General features: G+C 37.6%; 1 protein-coding gene across 1 annotated transcript in view; it reads right to left on the bottom strand.

Moving 5' to 3' along the window:
• The window catches only part of cdh11 (cadherin 11, type 2, OB-cadherin (osteoblast)), a 55,387-nt gene extending 32,388 nt beyond the window's left edge, over positions 1–22,999 (bottom strand). The window contains exon 1 of the mRNA XM_082162157.1: positions 22,508–22,999. The gene's annotated coding sequence lies outside the window, so the exon portion shown is untranslated. The remainder of the gene's footprint in view (positions 1–22,507) is intronic.
• Between the last annotated feature and the right edge of the window lie 373 nt (positions 23,000–23,372).

Genomic DNA, 23,372 nt, shown 5'->3' with positions numbered 1-23,372 from the left:
AGGGGTTAAGGCTCAGAGGGGTTCTAACTGCTGAAAATGTTGACATTAGCATCCAACTCCCAGGGCATTTGCTTAAATCGGGCATCTCTCTTCTTTCCTTTTTTCTCACACTGTAGACAGGAGAGGATTAGTGGCTGCTGACAATCATGACATATGGCAAAGCTAGGCTACGAGCCACGATCAAAATCACACCACGCATTATTCTTAGTTCATGCTCTAGCAACAGAGTTTCATGAAAATGTACGGTTGCTAAAACAGCTAGAAGTCAGTGCACATTAATGCATGTTGCTTTGTGAGAGTGCATATCTCAACTGTGATGTGAGCTGTCACATCTTGATGCAATGAAATAATGGGTGGGGAACGCTTACTTACCCACAGGAGTCATTTTCAGAACGCCGGTTTGAGGATGTGAATTCTTTAACCACCTGACATTTACATGCATCACACATCAATCAGTCAAAACTACGCCCTACTACAAGATGCATGGGGAAAACTGAACCAAAATGTAGGTGATGCTAACATCAAATGTCTGACAATACATGTTTAGCATACAATGGATTTTGTGTTTGGTACATACCAATTGAAATTCATATCCTAGCATTTATATCTTATCTTCAATAAATAAAGAAACCAAATGCAATGTCATGTACAAAACCATGACTAAAACCAACCAAAACAAGAAATTCTTCTTTGATTATTTCCAAGTTATATTAGTCATGTTTGTGCTGACAGATGGCATTTATAAAAATCCAGTCTATGAAAAGAACAATATGAGAGTGAGAGCACACTGACGGAAATGTCAGTCACGTTATGGAAGCAGTTCTCCCATGAATTCCACATTATTCTGCATGTCTGTGAATCCCTTAGGCAAACCTTTTTTTTTTTTTTTTTTGAGGGTTCCAGTGGCTGTTTGATTCACAAAGGTCATGCTGTGGGGAAAAAAGCACAATTCTATCCTGGTAACCCAAGTGGAAAAATTATTTAGTTAAATGGACGGGTTTGCCTGCAAGCTTATAAAGAAGAAAGTCGTGTAAAAGCAAGTGCTCTGACTATTAGGACCAGAGGAATTACTGTGGTGTGGGAAATGTTGCTAAGTATGTGCAATTTAGGTTCATATCAGTTTTGTTTAGGTTTTTCTTTACCTTTTTTTCCCCACTTTTTTAACTTCCGTTTCCAGCGTTTTTCCAATGCTCCAGTTTTTTTTAAATTTTTATTATTATTATTTTTAAATAATTTATTATAATTATTATGTTAATATTTATTTATTAATTATACGTTTTATACTAATTGTAATTGTTTATGTTTTAAGTTTTTATATAATTATTTAAAAAATCTATTTTATAGAGTTGTACTTTCAGGTGCTTTTTACAATTTTTATAGCTGAGTTTGTTCTGGAAAACCTCTTTGACAAATACATCACGCAGCAAGTGCTTGTTATGACAAACTGCAGAAACCCTCAGTCTTTCAGTCAATTAGAGAATGGGAAAGCACAGAGAGAAACTCATAGCCTTCATTCTTACACACCGCTACATGTTAGAGCAGTGTTTGAAGGTGGAGAAAGTTGAAACTATTAAATGCTATATGCTCTGGGCCCACAAATGACTCCTGGTGACATATTGAATTTCATTTAGTGCTACGCTAGCATCAAATCAACTTTGGGAACTAGGAGGCAGACTCACAGTCACTTCTCTGAACTCAATGAATATCAATGATGGCGACAGATTCTGTACAGTAATGAGAGAACATGAGCAATTTTATTGAAGGAAAGGCACAATGGAGTTTGAATTAACAGACTTTTCAGCATCGTCAAGAAATATGACTGGCCTATTCTGAACTATTCTGTAAGCAGACGCTCTATAAAATCAAATTTAAACAAGGGGGGTTGCCTAAATGACTAGACTAATCAACAATATAATTAGTCTGGTTTCACATTCAACATTACAACACTATTTCATTTTTATACATAAGATGCATTTAATACAAACTATGTGTTTGTTTTTGTTTTTAGATGTTGGACTTTTTTAAAATATGCATGCTGTCTGAATGTGTATGGCTATTGGTGGTGCTTTGGGATGGATTTGAAGACTTCAACTTTTACGAGAAGGTTTTACAAACTATGTTCTGCAGTGCACATTCTATTAACTGCAGTTCTGGCACTCCCATCCCAACATACTGTGCAATACGACGTACATTCACATCACATTTTTAGCAATAGTTTAGCGTAGTTTTTCAACGAAACTTTACTATTTATATGCATTTTGAAGCCTTGCCAGTTAAACTTTTTGGTTTCACTTGATTTTGATGGACCCTTTAACACATTCTGTTGACTATAAGACTCTCATTAGAGTGTTAGTAGAGTATTAGTAGACTTGTAGGGTTAGGGTTACAATAAGTTGACATGTAGTTGCAAAGTTACTTATAGTCAGTAGAATGTCTGTTGGGGGACCATCACAATAGAGTTCGCAGATATTAAGCAGACAGTCTACTAATACTCTAATAAGAGTTAGTTTACATGTAGTTGCAAAGCTACTTATAGTCAACAGAATGCTCAAAAGGGACGATCAAAATAAAGTATTACCAACTTTTTATTTGCACGCTGACATAAGCTTTTCTGAGCATGCACACTAAATGCCTGTCACACAGCCCGATTACTGAACTAAATTATTTTTCACGTCTTATTGTGCTTAAACAATCAAATACACACAAGTTTACATAAACAAACAAAAGTCTATATATTTTAAATGAATGTAAACAGTTTGACGGATGCGTGTCAGAAGTATATGTACAACAGGTCTTGATGAGGCATCAGCCTAATATACCTGCTGCTGTCTGTCATGTCATTAATGTTAATCAAACAACAAAAATACATTGAGAAAATAACTCACTGCTCTTGACTGAATAACTTCTGTAGCTTTAAGAAGCAGTGTATATTTAATTCATTCAGTGAAGTCTATGTAGTTTTATTTTCACATTTGTTTATTACATTTCTTACTTGAATGCTACTGTTACAGTAAATACTGAACATATTAATGGACTGTTTATTTCATTTGTATGTTATCTTGTAATTGTCCTATTATTTGTAATGTGCGTTTTTGTTCTTAAAACAAAATAATAAAATACATTTAAAAAAAAAAAATTAAAAAAAAAAATTGATAGATGAATAAATATATCAGTGTTTTTCTAATTTGATGATGCGACGGACCCCCCAAATATGTCCCCCTTTCAAGGGACTCGAGTCAGACGTGTATTTGGACCCATTTATAAAATAAAATAATAATATTATAAATATGTGTAAAATATTACCTGGAAATGATTTACTTTCTAATAAATTTCCATTAAAAATTATATAAATTTTTACATAATATTTATCTTGTTTCTACTAACTTTTTTTTATTATTATTAGAATACGTTATTTTTTAAACATGAATCAACCAACTTTGAAAAACCCCAGACTAGACCATTATTTGATTATTGTGATTTAAAATCTCTCCATGCGACCACATGTATAGCTAAAAGAAAATTATGTTTATTATTAGTCACTGCAGAACTAAATTTTTTTTTTTAAAAAGAAAAAAATATCCCCAAAGCTTTGATGCAGATGTTTGTCTATATTTGCAAATGCAAGTAGAAAGAAAACTGCCAGCATATATATATCCAATCACAGCCCATTGAGTTTTGCTGTTCCCCAGCTGCAAGACTGCAAATCTTAAGGCATGAGAAGGGTAATTAACAGCCTAGTCGTGAAGCCTGGCAGAGCAAGTTATCCTCATAATTACAGCGAATAGGACCTCAGATCAGCCGTCAGCTAAAAAAAAAAAAAAAAAAATGCTCTAGCTCTCCTTCACATAAACATGAAGACCTGCCAAAAAATAACTGAGGTACACATTTCAAATAGAGGTGTCTATTTAACTAAGCACAGACTTTCAGTGTGTGTGCATCTGAAACCTCAGTTATGTTCTGTATTGATAAACTGCTTTTTTATTTTGTGTGGTACAGTCCAACCTCAGCGAATCGGGACAAAGGATGAAATTGGGTTTGGGCAAACATGGAGCACGGGTGGACAGATTAGACTTGTTTACGGGGTAAATATGCAGGTCACAGCTGTGTGGAGCCGGTGCCACAGTCTTCATCTTTCCTACACGTGACAGAGGAGTCCTGCCAGACACTACTGTTATTTGTGGCAGAGATATTAGACAGAACTAAATGACTCATTCTCAAAGCTCTGTGTTTTCAGGAATTGTGAGGATAGAGTGAATAGATTCGAGATGCACCCAGTATTATTCACCTTCTGTCTTCGTGAATTTGACATATTTTGTTATCGCTGTCCGATTACAACCATTCAAAGCGGTCTGTTCTGAATAGCAATGACCACAAATGTCCCTGGGACCAAAACACAACAAGTGAACATCGTGTAAAAATTCTAAATATGATCAAAACGCACAATAAAAAGCAACCTTAAAGGATTCGCAGAGAGACAGAACACTCATCTATAGCTCTGCATCCTAACAACACCGTCTGGGCTTGATTCCCAGCACTTCAAACCAGACATGGGGAACAAACTGCATACATAAGAATCCTCAAACACCACGCATGGCGCCCAATACAGGCAGCGCAAAAAACAATATCTGCCACCCAATCTCCCAGAGACTTGAGGAACAATCAAAAGCTTCTTAAACACAAGCACGGCCGGCGCTTCTGATTGGCTGTGTATGTGTATTTGTGTAAGAGAGGAGAGGAACAAAATGTGCAGACTACTTCACTCTGCTTTTCTGTTGGGAAATATGGACACAATTCAATTAGTAATCTAAAGACAGAGATGAAAACATTGTTTCAACAGCAGAGAGAAAAAAGTCAAACAGCGAGGTCACCATATCAAACCGTCTCACTCGCCTCTATTCACCTCTAACAATACATATTCAGTGAATTGTTGATAAGATATTTTCAAAGTTGAGCCATATTCTAGCTTTTACGCTTCTTGTATGGGAGACATCAGTGGCGTGAAATGAGTGGCTGATGAATGGCTATCCTCTTTTCACAGCTAGTCATCTGTTCTGGTTTTTCATTTCTTTTCCAAGCAATTTTTTTCCTCCTCAAGAGGAACCTCAAGTGAGGGTTCAGTCCAAGTAATGACTTTGTCCCTGATGCCTCCAACCCGAGGCATCATCACAAACAGCGTAAAAACTTTTGTCTATGCATGTCTGTGTGTGTGAGTACCACAACATGAGGTCAAAAAACGAGACTGTGATCGCATTGCTAATATATGTAAAAGTGGAGAGTCGCAGAAGCTTAAGGAAAGCATGGGTCAATGGAATGCTGATATTCCTGGCACCACTTCTCTCTCGAGGGTGATGTTTATGGATAAGCTCTTGAATATGTATTCCACAGATTATGAGATGTGCCTCAGAATGACTGTCCTTTATTTCCCCCGAAAAAGGTCACTGACCCTCCGTTGCCGGCGATCAACTGACTCGAGGCCAAATTAAATCACTCCACTTTTCCTCCTTGACTGGCATTTATTTTGAAGAAGAGGCTCCTAGTGCATCGTATTACCTGTGCGAAAACCTGCAATTGAGGGAAATTCAATATGCTTTCAACATGCATTTAGCCTCTGCGGGACTGGTGTCAGATTTGCTATTGTGTATATCTGATAAAAAAAAAGCAATGTTTCTCCCGGTATATGCTCATCGAATTATTGCAGTTCCACCTATCTGACCCTAATTTTGTAAATCATTAGGTTTTTATTATTTGTCTATAGTTCTTCACATCAAACTGCAAATTATTTTCTCCACTCTGGTGCTTTCTAATAGGATTTGTGCAGCAGCATATTTGATTGTAGTAATCTATTTACAGAAATCTTTAAAAATGAAGAGAGCTGGAGAACAAGCTGTGAAAATTGTAAATTGCTATTAAATGGGGCTTTGTGCCTGCACGTCATTGATGCCCTGTTTGTGTAGCCGAGGTGCATTCTGATAAAATCATCATTAATAGAAAATACAGCCATGCAACGAGCCCATTGATACATGGGAGATAAACCAATATTTAGATAGGCTGGGAGATAAGTAAAGGACGCTTGAAAAACTATCCGTCTTCAAGCCGAAACAAGCATTAGTAATGAGATAAGCCTGAAGGTAGTCTGCTACGGTTTTAATTCCTGAACTTTTTGGGATAATAATGTAGTAGTCAATATAAACCTTGTGATTAATTATCACTTGAACTTTCATGCTAGCAGTGCATTATGGGTGCCGGGAGCTAAACGAAAGAAACATCATCTCACAGAGATAAGGCGTCACCCCTTTCCTTATGATAAGAACGTACTATTTTTCTTCTTTCCTTGGTCGGTGTCATTGGAAAGTGACCTATAGAATGCATTTTTTTCTTCTTTTTTTTAGTTATTTATTCTTTTTGCTCTATTTCTTTCAGCACTCAAAAGCTGTGAGCAGCTGAATGGTTATCTTGATAAGAGTAGGCCCTGAGCTGCATGCATTGTGACAGCCTCCAATGAATATCAAGTGACGTGCGTCACTGTCTGCAGCCATTCCGGAGGGGATAAAAACGCTTCCATTATAATCGCCGCCTCCTTTTAAACAGCCATTACCTCGGGGCGCAGTAGCCAGAGGTGAGGTAGGGGCGCTGACATACACCCACTGTCGCCCGCCAAATTAAAAGAGGCTCTGGCCTGCGTTCGTGAATACTAAATGCATCCTGGAATGCCTAATGTGGATTTGAGTCATTCGCTCGGACGGCCTGGAGAACGGAATCCCTCCACAAAAAATAAATAAATTAATAAATAAATGAAATCAATAAGCTTGAATTATCAATAAACACAGCTTTAAAAGGCAACACAAGTGTAAAGAGTCACTGAAAAAGCTTGCTGGCCGGGCTGCTGAGAGAGAGATTTTTAGAGGACGATCTGGCTTCTGCATCTCACCCACTTACGGACGCTCCGCTAATCGGCAGCCGTTGAGCCTCATTCATCAAGGCAGTGGTTCTCACACCCCTCACTCCTGGGGGAGAGGCAGACGTAACTCCCGATGTGTGCTCCATACTGTGGCTAATGACTAAATCTGTCATTTTCGGCATTATAAAGGTTTCTGTTCTTTATGCGTACAATCTCCATCATGCTTGATTAGTAGTGGTATGCTAAGATTCAGTGGCTTTCTGGTCATTTTGCCCAGCAACCCTCCATCTTTCTTTTTCTCAGTCCTACTCTGATTTTCAGTTCGGTCTTTCAGTGGCTCTTCACTGTCATTCTTTTCATTCCGCAATCATTTGCCCAATTATTAGGCAGACTACAATATGGAATAATTCATGAAAATGAATTATTCCAGTGGTTTAATGAAAGTGAGCCTAGACTCGCATACTCTGACTGTATAGACACAGTAATCTTCCATAGTTACGGTAAGAAGTCAGTGATAATGAGAGAATATATTACACTGAACACATTGTGTGTAACCTAAAATATAATACACTATTGGGGAAGCTACTTTGAAACAGTATATTGCAAAGATATAATTAGTAGATATACTAAACCCTTTTTATTAAAAAAAAGTTTTGATTTCTTACAAAAAGTAGCTACCTACAATGAAGATTAGCTGCTTAGCTTACTGTTTTTCTGTGTAAACTGTGATACATGTTACAGATGTTACATGATTACATGTTACATGTCAGGATTCATGTCAGGATTCATTGATGTACAGCATTTATTTACAAAATAAATCTTTTGTAACATTATAAATGTATTTACTGTCACTTTTGATCAATTTAATGCATCCTTGCTGATTAAAGTTGTCTTTAAAAAAAAAAAAACGTTCCCGAACATTTGAACAGTAGTTTATATTAATATGTACAAATATTAAAATAAATAAAGTAATATAATATAATATAAACCTAGTGAAAAATAAATATACTAAAATGTATTTGAAATACATTTATTTTATGCTGAGTATAATACAAATACATTTACATATTTATGTACTTCATATAAATACCCTGTATTTGAACTTTTGGTATACTAAACTGATATACGTAAAGTCTGCTTAATTGGAACAACTACTAAATATACTTTAGTTATCTGGAAGTAATGCTGAGGTCCAACTAAAGATATACTTAAGTATATTTGATTGTGCTAAAGTAGAACTATTGCAAGTATACTTTAGTTTCACTTTCATACTATCCTTACTAATAGTGATTAACACTAAGTACTAAACACATTTTAGGCTTAATATTAAGAAATGTGCATTGTGCAGTAAAGAAGTAAGCCTGCTCCACATAAAGTTTAATTATAATATTTATATCAGTCTCAAGCAATTTGTCAGTAAATATGTTAATAGATTTGTAAAATACTTAATATGAAATAAATGTTTTTTAAATACATTTTGGTATAGGTTTTTTTTTTTTTTTTTTTTTTTTTACTAGGGAAGTTTACTTGTATACTAATATAACAGATTCAAACTAAGCATATTACCTCAAAAAGATGTAACAGGAGTTAAAATGAATCATTTAATTGCACAGTGATTCATTTAAATGAACTGATTCACTATAATGCAGACTTCTCAATGATATGCAACAGAGGACAGTGCTTGTTTGAGTTTTGCCTCAGATCATTTTTCTCCACAGCTGCGGACATGATAAAATATGATGAAAAATACAGTGATGTGTTTTTAAACAATACACCGAATGGTAAAAAAGTTCCGTGTTAATATTTTGAAAAGAGCTGAGCTATAATTGTCATATTACTGAAAAATTGAGTTTGTAGAATCACAATTTTTAGCCAATTACTGACTAACACTGAATACACATTTGTGCAGTTTTATTTACCTCTCCCTCTCATACAAAGTCTTCACCTGCAGCTCTGAAATATGGTACGTTCATAGGCCTACATTTTTTCAAGGGGTGCACAAACTCTGATGCATTTCTCCACAGATTTAAGTGTCTTTTTAAAATTGTATCCCTGGACTCAGTGAGGTGCCACTGGCCAGTCATAATCTGTTATTGTGTGCCTGAAACCATGTGTGATTAATTTCTCTTTTAAATGAACCGTCCAGCCCGCTTTGGCATTGGGGCCATGATGGAGCCGCACTATAAATGGTTTATATCATGGCTTTTGTCAAGCTCCTTTCCCCCGCAGCCTCGCTCAGTAATTGAAAAGCCACCTCCGACGGAGGGACTGAGCGACTGTGTTTGTAGCATACAGACGACGGGGACCGGGGGAAAATGGTCCGAGTGGGTCTTACCACCTCAATGTGAATAGCTACCCAACAGGATTTCCAGGGACACCTGCGCTGACCCATAATGACCCACCGGGCACCCTCCATCCAAGCAATAACGTTTTCTGTTCAGTCTGGACGGGAGGTGGAATAACTGGATGACGGAATGAATACCAATGTTAATAATGTAGCTCTCGTCGAGCTTTGTGTTAGTATCAGATGTGTTCATTGTGAATTTGATTTAATCTCAGAGGCGACTATATCTGTCAGCGTGGCCTCAACAGGCATGGAAATCGCTCTCTTTTTCGTCCCTCTCTCTCTGTTCTTAGCCTCAGGATTTGCTTCGCTTGCATACAGAAGGGTTGTGATAAATGATAGCATCTGCCTGCCTTCTTCACCACCTGCATTTAGAAATTTCGTATGGGTTCTCACTAGGAAAAGGCTATCACTGCTGTGCAAACCGCACATTGGAGAAAAAAGAAAAGAAAAAAACATTTTCAGAAAAAAAATATAGACTCTACATAACATCTTTCATCACAGTGTTTTGAATGCATAACTGCAATAATATTTTTCTCCCTTATTACCTAAACATCTTAGGTCCTGTCACATTGGGTGACCCGATCACAACTGGTCAGCTGAGACTTAGCTGAGACAAGCTTAATTGTTATTTCAATTAAGTTACAATTATCAAATTACAATTATCCACTTAGCAGGCACTTTTATTGTATGTATATCAGTAAGCTAGTGAGCTGTTTGTGAAAAAAGTTTCTTAGGCTCACTAAGGCTGCATTTATTTGATAAAAAATACATTGTAATATTATTACAATTAAAACTTTTGTTTCCTGTATGAATATATTTTAAAATGTATTTTATTCCTGTGATGATACGCTGCATTTTACTCCATTACTCATTACTCCAGTCTTTAGTGTAACACGATCCTTCAGAAATCATTAATATGCCGATTTGGTGCTTAAAAAACAACAACAACAACAACAACAAAAACACTGGAAACAGTGATTTCTTTTTCATGATTCTTTGAAGATCAGACAGTTCAAAAGAACATTATGTATCTGACTAAAGACATTTTTGAGCAATTTAATGCACACCTTGCTAAGTAAAAGTATTAAAATCTTCCAAAAAAAAATAAAAATCGTACACTTTTAAACGATGCTGTGAATATAATAATAATAACTGTATGTTTATATAGCGCCTTTAAAGTTAATTTCTCAAGAGAACAAGAAAATAGTTCAAACAAAAATTGATATGCATAAAATACAATAAAATCTAGCCTAAAAACCTATGTCTTAAGATTTAAATAAATTATAAACATGGCCGCTTTAAAACCCTTCTTTTAGTGGTTTACCATGTGGGTCGCATCAGGAAAGATTAGTGTTTATGGAGTGATCAGATAGCAAAATGTTACCATGATTATCATTTATCACTGATCTTAATACCAGGGCTGAACATTTTCTGTGAAGCTGCTTTGAAACCACACACATTGTTTAAAACACTGCACACATAATGCTTGACTTGACCGAAAATTCAGGTAAAAAACAAAACAAAACAGTAAAACGTCTGTAACCCAGAATTACTGCCGTCTCTATCAATCCCCCACTTCCAGTGACAATACGTTGTGCCCCAAATAACCCTAAGAAGCAGAAAAACACCTCCAAGTTAAGAACTTATAGAATTGTCAGCTTTCATGCCACTCAAAATCTCCCATTTCCGCTGCTTCAAATGCTGCTCGGAGCAGTGCTTTTGAAATCCCCTATTTGGTGACGCACATGCCTCTATTCTGTGTTAAGACACTTCTGAGAAACAATGCACTGGCATCCTGATCTGTCCCCGTGTAAAACACAGCAGAGTTCGGCACTAAAAGCATTGCAAATTCTTTGGTTCTTAAATTTCAGCAGCTACAGTTCTGATCAAAGCATGAATGAGAGAAGCAGAATAAAGAAATAAGTCCAGTCGAATTACTTTAGTATATGTAGGGCTTGACGATATGGCCAAGGTTTATATCACAATACATTTCTTAATTTTGGTCGATACAATATAATTCCGATATCGATATGACAAATATAAAAGCCTCAGAAAAAGTGCCAAGAATGCCCACAATGGATGTCTGTACCTACAAACTTCTGAAAAATGTATTTGCCAAGTCTATGAAACCTCCTCCTATAAAACTATATAATATTTTATAAAATAAAAAATGTACAAATAAATGAATGTCCACCTTTTAGTTGTATTTAGCCTTCATCCAAACAAGAAATGTGAAATCACTGTCAAATAAACAAGACCCTCAACTTTCAAATATTAATATCTTGAAACTTCAAACTTTAAAATAGGCTGATTATATTATTCTTATAGATTGAAACAAAATTGCTTCAGCCAGGATAAAGAATATGAAAAGTGCTCAGAGTTGCTGCAACAACAAAAACACAAGTTGCTGGGGTAAGGACATTGTTGAGTGTTTATGACACCCTGAATTCATTCCAATTGATCAATCTGAATGTGGTGTTTAACATGAACGCTAAACAAGTGATCGGGTTGATGTGCCCGCTTCAAATCGGAATATATATTTTTGACATGCGCTCACTGCACAAAAGAGTTTCCCGATGTTTGCGCATAATAACCATTCTCCTACATTTGTTCTTTATTTGTTTTAAACAGCAGACTTAATATTTATCCGTTTCTGGTCATAATTCGGAGACAATGAGCAAGAACCGTTGTGCCGTGCTGCAGTAAAAATGCCCCTCCCCACGTCCAAAACCACACGTCTGTGGATGAGAATCGGAAACTAGGACTGGTGGGACGTTGTCCTGCTCCACTTCACAGACGCGGAATGAAAGAAGAATTTCAGAATGCCGGGAAACTCATTTATATTACACTATTCAACAGGAAGAACAGCTCGTTTCGTGTGTCATTACGCTATTCTACGTCATTGCACATGCGCAGTCCTTTCAGTTTCGTTTGTCAATACATGATCAAGTGTTTACATGTTCTCACGATCAGATTAGAAAATAAATAAACCGCCTATTTTATTCGGATCAAACTCAATCTGATCGATTAAGGTGTTTACATGAAGGCTTTGCAGTCTGATTAAGCCGTCAATACGATTACTAATGGATTATTTGGGTTACATGTAAAGTGCCAGTGACAAATACTGTAATGTATATTGAAATATTGGAAATGTGTTTAAAAATAATATCACCGTTATTGAAAAAAAATATATCGCGATTTATATTGATATTGAATTATTGTCCAGCCCTAAGTAAATGTATATGTACTGTATATGTAAGGTATGTAACAACAAGTATGTAACAACTGACATAACGTCAAGAAGTGTATGATGCAATTCATAAGCAACTGATATTATACTCTCTAGGCAGCACAGTCAGTGCTTTAGCACTTCAATACACACATTCCCGACTGTTACCATGGAGAGCCATTCAAATACAGACAGCTGTCAGGTCAACAATCATGCGAGTGGGCATCAAAGAAAAGATGGTTTGCTCTGGGGTGAGAGGAGCATACAGAAGGTGAATGGGCGAATGGCAAAAGAAGAAAAGGACTGCGCGGATGGGAACATATCTTTCTGGCATAAAATGAAAGACAGTGTTTTACATGACAGTTGAAGGAAGTACAGCTTGTTTGCTCCTCGTGGGAGTGGTGGGATTTGTATGGAGGGTGGTCTCTAGTTTAGCCCCCCCCCCCCCCGTCCCGTACACCGCACTGTCCTGGTCGCTCAGCAGGGGCCGGGCTCCTCCATTACAAGTCGGTTCGGGTTTACGACCCAAGGCTAACTGTCATGTTAATGAACGCCTTGCTGGCCTTCACGAGCCCTGTGTCCTTGTGGAAGTGACAAGCAGTGTACAACCCTTTACCGTTCTCACTGAAAAGGCCATTACTTCCCTTCTCCTCTAACAGTTGTAGTGCTAATGTTCAACAGCCTAATTAGAAAGGGAAGCGGCTGCTTTCCTAAAAAGACTGTCCACCCATGGGCCACCCACAATGTCAGGCAGCTGGAAATTATTTCTGCCTTCACTGTAACCTACAAAGCCCAGCAAACAGGGGTCAACAGGATGTGGACACCCCTGCATTAAATTATAACAATTAAAACCTTAGGCTGGACGAGTCCCTGAGGCCCCAAACTATTTACTGCAGAGCTTGTCCGTGACAGAAAGAGGTCTAAAAAGAGCTTTCCTGACACAACAGAATTTACAGAGGTGTGAAATTAAGTGCAATTTGGCATTACAGTGATTCAGCCAAACCTAATATGCCTTAATGCATTTTCCTATTGCGAGAGTGAAGAATGATTCAGAAAGGATATAAGCAATAGAAAAGCTGTTGCATCAAAGACAAACAGCCCCACAAATGGAATGACAATGTCTGCACTACAGAGGTACTGTAGCACTGCAGCGCTGACAGATTCCTGAGGGTGCTGCTGGCTCCAGGAGTGTGAATGAGTTTACTGATGCAAACACACATTGACAGGCACTAAACAAAAATGGGCCACTAGATGGAGGGACAAACTCCCTTTCTGGTGCATTCGGTTTTCATGTTTTTTATTCATTTATATATATAGGCCTATATAATTTAATAAAAAATGTTGGTTAGTTTTACAGAAAACATTCAAATACTCCAAATAACTGGCAATCAAATCTTATCAAATATATTAAGGTGAGTGAGTATGTATTAGTTGAATAATCTCTGGAAAATCTCATTTATTTTACAGGTTTAAAATTATCAGAGAGAAAATGTCAAAAAATTTACTTAGAATTGATAAAGTTAAACAAAGATAACCATACCCTACTAGTCATCTTTTTCATAGGAAATGTATTATTATATTCATCAATTACTAACTTTATTTTTTATTTTACTTTTTGCTGGAGCCACATTTAAAATTGAAAGGTGAAGTAGAAAAAGTTGAAATTTGTCTGCAGATTTACAGATAAGCAGGATACATTTTCTTGCATACTAAGAATTAATGGTCCTTACAGTTTATTTTTATCTGAACTTAGATCATGCACTTAATTTATTAAGTATATCTGTATGTTATCATGTAGAAAAAAAGTATTATTACTATTATTTTTTTACTATTGATTTAGTAACATTATGTAAATGTTTCAGAAAAAAATCATGAAGCTTAAGATGAAAAATACAATTTAAATAATTTTATTTGATATTTGTACGGGCTGTTGTTGGCATGATTTCCATATCTTCTTCATTTTCTCAATGTGTCTATAACCCTTGAGCACTTGTGAAAACTTTGTGCTTTGAGGCTGGTTGAGGTTAGACGCTGGTCAGTTTGAAGCGTCTGCCTCCTGGTCTTGATCTCGCCGGCAAGGCTGAAGACTGAATCCGCCATTGTGGCTGCCTGATAAAGAGATTAGGGCACTGTGAAAGGAGGCGGGACAGCATCGCCGTGCATCTGAGATGCTTAGCTGAAAGGCCCATTGTAGGTCCAGTACACATCCTGCCTTCCCAGAGTACTTGACAACCAAAACAGCCAACAACAGAATTCCTGTGTCAAACAAAACGCTCCTTGTCTACCCAAAGGTTTATCTGCCTCATTTACAAATGTATGCCTTTGTGACCAAACCGCTTCCCCTTAACCCAGCCACTAGAAGCAGAACTAAATAAATGATTCACTCATTCCATGCTATTTTTGTTGATCTCAAGGTTAAAAACGAAAATGACACAAATAACGTTTCGAGAGATGGGCTGACTGAATGCCCCTCTCTCTTTAAAACGTCAATAGGAAGGAAAAGAAGGATCCGAGAACATGTGCTGGGACTGTCCAACTACTCTTTTGAGCTTTTTATTTTTTGACAAAAAAAATTTTGATTAGCATATCAAGTCAAAAGAGTTTTGGAACACCAGATGTTCCAACCCAATTGAGTTCATACATATTTTTCTTTCTTTCTTTCTTTCTTTCTTTCTTTCTTTCTTTCTTTCTTTCTTTCTTTCTTTCTTTCTTTCATTAAAAAAATCATCCTTGCTAATTTAGTTGCAATTTCCCTCTGAGGAAATGAGCTCTTCAGATAGTTAAATTTAGATAAATACATGTAATCAATCATGCATCTTGTCCTATTATAATTTTCTGAAGGAAGAAAAAAGCTAAGAGGTATAATAGAGAAACTAATATCATTTACATATCTTTTCAAGTCTTCAGATCCTGGCAGAGAAAGGGCCACATCACAGCCTGGATCTGGGGCCCTGCGATTGGCTAAAGTAAACAAAATTGCTGATTACAAACCCCAGGGATTATTTTTGCATCATAATTCATTCGAGACAGATTTCCATCCAAAAGTTAATATGAGACCTTGGAGATCAAGGGTACAAAGCTATGAATGCCAAGGACAGCAGAAGGTTATCAGTGCCGCACTTGTTAAACTCCCAAGCTCAATTTATCCTACTTATTATGTATAAACACAAAAATTAGGAGCCTTTTTTCGCATACCTCACCTGAAATATTGGCCCACCAGGTTATTCAACAAATTCTTTTATCTTCCACATCATCTGTTCCATAAACCTAGTTTTCTCTCACTGTTTGGGAGTTGTTGTTACTCACAGCCTTTTCCACTGTTCTTTTGGTAACTGAGTTGTAATTGGCCTGCTTGTTATTCACTGTTGACAAAGCCCCAGTGCTGCTAGATTTGGACCTCTTGTTTTCTCTGAGTGAAGCAGCCAGACGCTAGTATTGTGGCCAGGTCTTTAGAGAAGGCTGCCCATCAGATGGTCAGTGGAATGGAACATAGCCTGATTCTTCACACACCATTGTGTCAGCTTATAGAGATTAAAGGGATGAATATTTTATCGAGGCCACCAAAATGGCCAGGATCGTACAAAACTGAAACACTAAGTCCGGGAGGTGATGAGTTACGTCTTTCTGCCAAAAGAATGTCCTCTGGGGTCCAATAATAATAATAATAATAATAACAAAACAAACAAAAAGCTCTGTTCAAAAAGAAACATCCTGTGCGGCCATCCATAACCACACGTGTCAAATTCATTTTGTTTTGGAGGATTTTCTCCATGTCTTTCATCAGATAAGAAAAAAAAAGGGGAAGATGAGTGACAGAAAAAAAGGCTGATGAGGTGGTAATATAACATGGAAAAAGCTCAGGCTTTGGCTGAGTGGAGGCCAGGGCTCTGAGATGAATTCTGACGAAGGTTGGCGGAGATAGAGGGAGCAAAAGAGTGGGCAGTGATGAAGAGAAATACGAGATGACTGACTGAGATAGACGGGGGAAAGTTCAGACTGTTTTCTCACAGCCCGTCTGACATTTACAGGGCCAGTTTGGAGGAAAGAAGCTGGAGGAAGCTCTTGACCTCCACTTCATTACAAGCCCAAAAGACCCTCCACCACATTAAATATTGAGAACAGGTGAGGCAGCAGCTCTGAGGAAATACAACAGAGTAAAAGGACAGCAAGCAATGAGAGAAGCACTGAACTGTAAGAACAGCAATGCGCTCTCTCTCTCTCTCTCTCTCTCTCTCTCTCTCTCTCTCTCTCTCTCTCTCTCTCTCTCTCTCTCTCTCTCTCTCTCTCTCTCTCTCTCTCTCTCTCTCTCTCTCTCTCTACAGCAAACTCAAAATCCAATTTCATGCCTCATGTCTTAAAGTGAGCTAATTTTAAGAGATTTCCTTTTACTATTTTGTTTCTGCATTTCAACAATCTGCAGCAATATTCATTACCATTAAGTAGAAAACAATAAGCCACTTGAACGTTGCTACAAAAACCCATGTGATGGTGTGGGGCGCTTGCAAACCTTAAGAGACAACTAGCTACGGAGACAAATGCCAGACATTAGCCGCTGTCATCATGACTGCCATTCTCTGTCTTTTCCTTTTTGTTCTGGTAATTTCTAGGCTGGTGAGGCAACAAATAAACATTTAAAGACAGAAAAACACTGTGATTTGCGCGCCCCACGCATTTAGAGACCCTCCAAAACACGTTATGCGAAATTACAACGATCAGTTTGTGTTCATCCCTATTGTTTCATTACATTCGGAGACTTAAATAGACAAAAGAACAATGAGTATCTCAGGGAAAAGTTTAATTGCACAAAATCATACATTGCCTATAGCACAGTGATAGATAGGGCAGAGTTGGAGTAAGTAGTGTATTATGCATATGCATCACCATATGCCACCCGATAATGAACCTAGAGCACTTAACGCTCTGATTGCAGGCTATGGTTGAACTATAAATTAAAAGATGTTAGTTCACTTTCAGAAGGAACAGGAGGGGGGTATTTGTGATCCATTTGTGCCGGTGTGCTCTTTCTGATTGATCTGCGAGAAATGCATCCCATGCTCATTGTCTCCAGTGTCTTGAATATTACTGTGAATGTGCATTGTGGCAACGCTGGGCTTAAACATGGGAAACCCGACAATTAGCTTTATTGCAGATGCAAAGAAGGAGTAATGGAGCATGTCATTGCAGATCAGTTCATCCTCCCACCCCTTTCCCATTCCAAAAGGAAGAGTTGTAAACCTGTGCAAACCCTTAGCAACACTAACTAGATGGCTGGTGTCTGGACTCACAAATAAGCTACTTGTTTACTTCCAGGGTTTCTTGGCAGGACAGGAAGAACCAATGCATAAAAAATCATATTAATGCAGCCACATGTTTTCACTTTTATGTGTAGTACGTTATGTGAGGAATAAAAAAAAAATCCTGTGCTTACTTTATCTAACCCATCACGTGTGCTTTATTATTGGTATTACGACTTGAATTCAAACTGAGAGGAAGTAAAGAGGGAGGGGGTGTTAAAGCACTTCTGTCTTAGGATGCATTACTGAAGAAAAGGTTACACGTCTCATGTCTAATTGCGTTGTGTGGAAATGGGTTCAGGATAATGTTATCTGCTGTTTTGCGGCCAAGCAAGTCTGAGAGAAGAATCAGGCCTATTTCTGGCCATATACCCAAGTCACATCACTTATGACCAGTGCTTTCTTTCTAAAGGTCATCTCTTTGAGAACGCAGCATGATTTGGTATTTTGGTTTAATTTCAGCAAAAATTTTATTTCAAGAAGTTTTCTAATGACTAGGTCTATAGGATACAGTATCAATGGCAAAAATTACCATGTTTAAATATTAGTCAACAGATTTAATTTCACAGATATGACTGAATAGATTAAGAAAAAATATGTGCAATTAAAGCAAACACAAAACATACGTCAAACCACACAGATAATGACAATCCTAAATGTACTAGCTTACCATTAACAATTCCATGTGTGAGGTAATATCACAAATAAAAATAAAATCTGTGCTTGATAGTCCCGCAACAAAATAAAATATCTAAAAAGTATTTGTAATAATTGAATGACTGCATTCTATTTTTCTGCATTTCAAAATAAATCCAAGCATGAGAACACCAATGGAATTTAATCATTTGTAAATATGTGCTGTACGTTCTCTACGTATTTTCATCCATAAAAGAATAGAGGATACAACCGTCAAAGAAGGTTGAGTTACATCATGGTCTTCAAAGGCAAAGGTTAAAAAAAACAGTATTAGTGCTAGATCAAAGAATGGTCTTGACATCAGAAAAAAAAAAAAGGATTTCCAAACTGCTTTGACAAAATCTACTTGGCTTGTCACACTCCAGGCTGTCCAGAGTAAATGAAGAATATTAACAGTGAAGCCTAGTAAAACCAGCAAGCCATACCGTTGGCAGCAAATTCATAATGGATTCGTGATGTATTCATTCATAATCCAATGCCTTTTCAGAGCAGCACTATAAACTGGCTTCAGATTGCCAACATTTAGATAACATATCACACCAAATCTCATAAAACAAAAAACACCCAACTGCACCTGACGCAATGTGGTTGCTCATCTCACACTGTTCATGTCAATTCTTCAATCCTCACAAATATCTGTATCACTAAGATCCTCTCAGGTGTTGTTCATTAGGCATTTTTTCCACAATCTCAACATCTCCCCACTGCATCAGTCGTGAGATCATGAATGATGAGTTATGTTTGTCATTGCACCGCATTGTAAAGTAAGGCATTAAAATAAGAAAAGAAAGAAAAGAAAAGCACTCCTGCTCTAAAAGTTAGCATATAAAAGGGTGTATGATTTTATGCTTTGCTAATTGCTCCTCATAAGGGTGAATGGATGTTTTGCAGCACCCACGCAGTGATTAGTGCAACCACGTTCAGCATGAAGGCTGCTTTGTATAAATGAAGCTATAATTCTCCACTGTGTCAAATACTCTATTAATAAGTATTTGATGGGGAATAAAAAATAAAAATAAAAATAATAAAAAAACGTCCGCATCCAATTTATTCTCCTGTTGCCATATTTCATCCACCGTATTTCATAGTGGTAATTGTAGACTCTCTTCATGACTCTTTGTAAAAAACATTTCACAGTTGAAGATGAAGGCCCCCGTTCAAACAAGCTATATATATATATATATATATATATATATATATATATATATATATATATATATATATATACACACACACAGTACTGTGCAAAAGTCTTAGGCATGTTAATATTTTTATTAACCATTAATTGTAATAATCCAGTGAGATTTGTGTATGCACAAGGAGTCTGACAACAGCCGGTATGATCTGATCTCACCATCATCGAGTCTGTGATTACATGAAGAAACAGAAAAAACTGAGACAGACTAAATCCAGAAGAACTGCAGGAACGTCTCCAAGATGCTTGAAGAAACCTTCCTGCAAAGCTACCTGAAAAACTCTGCGCAAGTGTACTTGGACAAAAGCCGTTTTAAACGCAAAGGGTCGTTACACCATATATTGATTTGAATTAGTTAACAGAAGTTAAATCATAAATAAATTCAGTTTGTGATTTTATTTTTGAAAGCATTCTCACTTTACATATTAACACACTTTACGGATATTAACATATATATAAAATTAAGTAGCCTACTTTTAGGCATGCTTGGCGTCTGCATGAGGGATGCCAAGAAATCCCTAAGAAAAAAAACGTTATACAATAGAAAGTGTGGAGTTATCATACAGTACCAAGCCACCAGTCAGAAAAATGTATTTATGTGTTCCAAGGTCACTAACAGATGGCATGAGATTCCTGCACTGGAGACAGTTGGCACGAACAACTTGGTCCTGTCCAAGTGCTGGTATAATCATCATTATTCTGCGCGTGAGTAGAAACCACCACAATGAGACCAAACTGCCGAGGAGGCTGCCAGCAGAATCGGAAAGACTTTCTTCATGCATGAACATGGCCGAATTTATAGGTGTGGAGATTAATTTACTTTTTTTCCCCACCAAAGCCCAATTGATGTGCAAAAGCACTGTTTGTCTAATCGTAACTTCGCTTTTGCTTTTCAAAAGATCTGCTTTAATGAAACCTATAATTAAATGCTCCCTCATAGAATATGGACTGATCAGATGAGCTCCGAAAATCAGTTCTAGCTGAGGTATTCTTTTCTTTAATTGAAAATTAAGCTCAGCAAAAAAGGTCTCCCGGCCTTGTTTGGATGTGACTGGTGATGGAAAAAAGGGCTCTTTTTGAAGCTTCACAAGTCACCATAACAAATGCCTTTATTTGTTGAAAATGACTGAGTCTCTTCCTCTATCGACCCGCAGTGATGTGGGACTGGAGCAGCGCAGCACCCAGCACAATGCAAGAGCAAGATACCGGGGCTTCATTTTTTCTCCCTGCACACAACTCCAAGGTGGTAATGTGACACCAAAGGTAACAGAAGCCACTGACTAGAAAGATGTTAATCCTGACAAAGTGCCACAGCATTAGCCAGAGCCTCTGCTAGATTGAATTCTGCATCCCTGGGGAGCATGAGCAACACAGACGGTGGCGCTCAATCTTTTTGAGTGGCCCTCCGAGACAAAACTGTGGTAAGCAAACTGGTCCAGGACTGAAAAGAACAACAGCACCCTCTATTGAATGCATGTGAGCATGCATGGTGTTCTTCAATCATCATCATCATTATCATCATTATTATTATTATTATTAAGTTATTATTGTTGTTGTTGTTGTTGTTAAAAATAATAATAATACCCACACATTTATCTCTAAGTATTGGATTGCTGATAATAGGAAAATAGGACTGAGTCTTTGTTTATTATTTGTATACTTTCCATTTCTTGTTAGGCCTAGATGTAACTGCCACAAAGTCACAGACATCTTGTAATCGTATGCCTATCACATTGCATTGAGTCTGACAACACATTTCCTATATATATAATAAAAAAAAAATCTAACCTCATTTACAAATGTAAAATCCTTAGCACTCCGATCCAAACACACACGTACGCACTAATTCGCTTCACTGAATCACTCACTATCTTGACAAGTTCTGCGTGTCCAACAGAGCAATACAGAGCTGATATTGTTCATAACGGGTTTGTGTAATGATTCATGGTGTGATTCTCACAATGGGGGGTATTTGACTGTTTTTATGCCCGGGGTTGTACTCTCTCACCACCCTCACGACTCCTCCATTCCTCGCCGTGAATGCTGAGGCGTTGTGGATTCACTCCAGCGACAGGCGACGCGCATTCCTTTCTACAAACCAAAAGCTCGTGACGGGGGAAAGCCTCATCACTTGTAGGCTAAAGCCTAAATAAAAAATATATATATTCTTGAATAAATAAATTAATAAACAAACAGCGGACACCATGCCTGCACTGTGCACTAGAATCTAGATGGAATCGGTATTCTGGATATTAGGCTATATTAGAGCTGCATGGAAAGTTGTTCACAGCACTCTCGATGATCGACAGTCACAAATACCTTGCCAAAGTCACGCAAATAAATCAAATAGCCTAAACTAAGATAATGACGACGTCGTATAACCACAAAAAAATAGAACTGGCTGTTTTTTTTTTTCGTTTTTTTTTTTCACTAGCTAATAGCCTATAGAACAAAACGTGATTTTATGATCATCCTTTTCGTTTTTTTTTTTTTTTTTTGCTCAGGCTCAGTGGAACGCAATGCATCTCTACCACGCCGTGTTCATTATCGTGATGAGCAGCTGAAAAACTAAAAGTTGAGCTTCTCTCTGAGCTCCATGGTCCAACAGGCTACGAAAGCAAAACGCTCCTCTGGTTGTCATCAGAAGCGCTCACATTTGCAACTGACTAAAGTGTGCATGGTTTAAAATAGGTGTGCAGTCACTGCAAAAGAGCTGTCTGCTGAGGGATGGAGAAAAGCTTTGGTGAGAACGGCTGACCCGTCCTCTCCATTCCTCTGAAGCCAGCTCTTGCAGTCCAGCGTTGATGTGATGCGCATTTCAGTCGTAAACACCATCATCACTTCCTACCTTGAACACTTGCAGACACGACACCGGTTGTCCAGTGGTGGTCCCAACAGCGGCTAAACGCTGCCACTTCTTCTCTTTGACCAACAATCAACATCCAACAAGAGCAGTCTGTGTAGGCTATTAGCACTCCAGACGCAGGGTCCTCCTTGGAAAAGTCCTCTCCCAGAATTGAAGGAAAACGTAAAAGCCCGGTTGATTTCTTTCTTTTCTTTTCCCTTCTTCAAGTATCGAAGGCAACTGTTAAATGAAGACTGGTGAAATAAAACTGAGGTATGTCCACGATCAGTCAGGTGCAACTGTTCTGCGCGCACGTTCGCTCTGCTCCTCCAACAGCCGGAATGATGATGACCGGTGCGATGTAAAAAGTAGGATGTGCGTGTCTTACTGCCGTTGACTGTGTAGAGTCAACCCTCCTTCTCTCCCTGCGTTTCCAGATGGAAGCAGTTTCTCATCTGTCCTGTCGCGCGGTCCCATCCGAAGCGAGCGGCCAACGCAACTGTTAAACCGGCCTCTAAAATCCTCCTCCAATCAAAACAGGCGGAGGAAAGCTGAGCCCCCACTGGGGATTGAAAAACCTCCTCGTCTCAATCAAAAAATAAAGAAATAAAATAAAATAAAAAAAAATATAAAAAATTATCATTGAGAAATAGCCTACAGCAGATAAAACGAGTGAAGATCGTTTGGAAATACATAACAGCTATCTCTCTTAATATCGCACTATCTCTAACCCTCTTTAGTTTGTTTTATTTAGTTGACAAGACAGCCATATGGAAAACCAGGGACTGCACATATTTTGTTTTGTTTCTGTAAGTTTACTTTTTTATTTATTTAACTATCTCTTTGATAATATTTCCATATGTCTGAT

This window comes from Leuciscus leuciscus, assembly GCF_965113295.1.
Source record: "Leuciscus leuciscus genome assembly, chromosome: 2".
Taxonomy (NCBI): domain Eukaryota; kingdom Metazoa; phylum Chordata; class Actinopteri; order Cypriniformes; family Leuciscidae; genus Leuciscus; species Leuciscus leuciscus.
The sequence above is the reverse complement of the archived record's forward strand: the minus strand, read 5'-3'. Positions and strand labels throughout refer to the sequence as shown.